Below are 1,865 nucleotides of genomic sequence, written 5' to 3'. Positions count from 1 at the left end.
GAGGCTCTGCAGAAGAGAGTGGCCGGGAAGGTGAGGATGGGGGATGTCCCCAGTGTGAAGGGGCAGCTCAGATGTCTGGAGGTCTTGCAGGATGCTTAGCTTCTGTCACTGAGGATTAGAGAGGCCAGTAAGGGTGACATCGTGTTGGCAGTTATGAACCATGCAGTGAGGGTGAGGAAGCAAGAAAAGTCTTCTGTCAGCAGCCCAAGGAAGTCTGCAGGTCAATCAGCCAGTTCCTGTGGGGGACTGTAATTGCCCTGGCATTCACGGACCAGGCAAAACAAGGTGCAAACAGTCTGCAGCACCGCGGGACACCTTCTTAATACAGCTGCCCAGTGGGCCAACAAAGGCCCTGGGTGCTCACCTGGATCCGGTACTGGCAACCAAGGACGAGCTGCTCAGGGATGTGATAATCACGATAAACAACTCCTCACACACACACAGACACAGAGACTGGAAATGGGAATAAAAGAAATGATGTAGGGACAATACTGTCTGAGAGGTGTTGCCATTAGATGACAACAGTTAGAAAGGAGAGAAAAAGTATTGTTCTAACAACTTCATGGCAGACTATAATACTGCGAAATTCTAAGTGTCTTGTCAAGGAAGAATGAAGGAAAGGAGTAACATGAAAGAAATAGAGTTTAGCATCATGAAGAAGAGGAAGACCTTATTTTAGAGCATGTTAGTGCTGCTGTTGTTAGTGAGGGTAGAAATAAGGCAAATCCCAGGGTGGGTTGGCCCCAGCTGGCAGCTCAGCCCCCACGCAGCTGCTGGCTCAGTCCCCCTGAGCTGGAGGGGGGAGAGCATTGGAAGGGCAAAGTGCGAAAGAGTCGTGGGTGAAGAGAAAGGCAGTTTAATAAGTGATGCAAAGGTGCGTGCGCAAGCAAAAGGGAGTAAGGAATTGCTATGAGTTTGTTTTGAATGCTCTGCCTTTGGAGAGGGGAGTGAATGGGCTCCTCTTTTGCTGGAGCCATAGAAGGGTTTGGGTTGTAAGGGAGCTGCAAGGTCCTGTAGTTGCAAGCCCCCTGTCACGGGCAGGGAAAGGGGAAGGCGTCCCTGGGTGGGCTCGAACCACCAGCCTTTCGGTTAACAGCCGAACGCGCTAACCAATTGCGCCACAGAGACTCCCAAAGTGAGCTATGGAGTGCTTCCCATCGGCAGGCAGATGCTTGGCCATTTCTGGGGAAGCAGAGCTTCGTCACCCACAGTGGGGACTTGGGAAGAGAAACACCACAACCCGGAGTGTCCACCCTTCATCCTTCTTTCCCTGAGCACCGGACCTCCCCTCCATGGCATTTCTGGTAGCAGTCCTCTCTCATTCCCTGCCCTCTGCACACCATCCATCTGCAATACAAAGCTGGCCACCAAAGCAACTCCTCCTGCAGCCTTGCACAAGCGCTTACACCTCAAAGAGCACAGAGGTGCCTCGGCGAGGTCCTCCCCTCACCAAGATGCACTTCCTCAACTGGTGTTTTTACGATGCACGAATGGTGACTGCAGAAACGTGGTCATCCCCTGAGGATGAGAGGGAAAGCCTTGAGAGCTTCTTAGCTTCTCGGGTAGTGATCAGGCAGTGATTGGCAGTGCGTACGGATGCGAGAGAGGGTGTAGGGAACTCGTCAAGAAGCAAGGCGATGGTTGAGGGCTGTAGCAAATCCTTCCAACCTTGTGTGAGCCCAGCAATGGAAAGCCACTGATGTCTGTGGGTGGCAGAGGAATAGGTCTGCCCTGGGAATGTGGCTGAAGGCCCCTGCACAAAGGAGAGGTTCCCATCCTGTGTGCATGCCTCAGCCTGGGAGATGGGGAATGCCCTCTGCTGTGGGGTGGCTAGACAGTGCTCAACATGCCCCATGAGCTGACCT

At 53.0% G+C, this 1,865-nt stretch overlaps 1 non-coding gene across 1 annotated transcript; it reads right to left on the bottom strand.

Moving 5' to 3' along the window:
• Positions 1-1,054: 1,054 nt before the first annotated feature.
• Positions 1,055-1,128, bottom strand: TRNAN-GUU (transfer RNA asparagine (anticodon GUU)). Its single transcript has one exon. It is a non-coding gene; the product is annotated as a tRNA-Asn (tRNA).
• Positions 1,129-1,865: the final 737 nt, after the last annotated feature.

Source organism: Mycteria americana, unplaced genomic scaffold, assembly GCF_035582795.1.
Source record: "Mycteria americana isolate JAX WOST 10 ecotype Jacksonville Zoo and Gardens unplaced genomic scaffold, USCA_MyAme_1.0 Scaffold_37, whole genome shotgun sequence".
Classification (NCBI taxonomy): Eukaryota; Metazoa; Chordata; class Aves; order Ciconiiformes; family Ciconiidae; genus Mycteria; species Mycteria americana.
The sequence above is the reverse complement of the archived record's forward strand: the minus strand, read 5'-3'. Positions and strand labels throughout refer to the sequence as shown.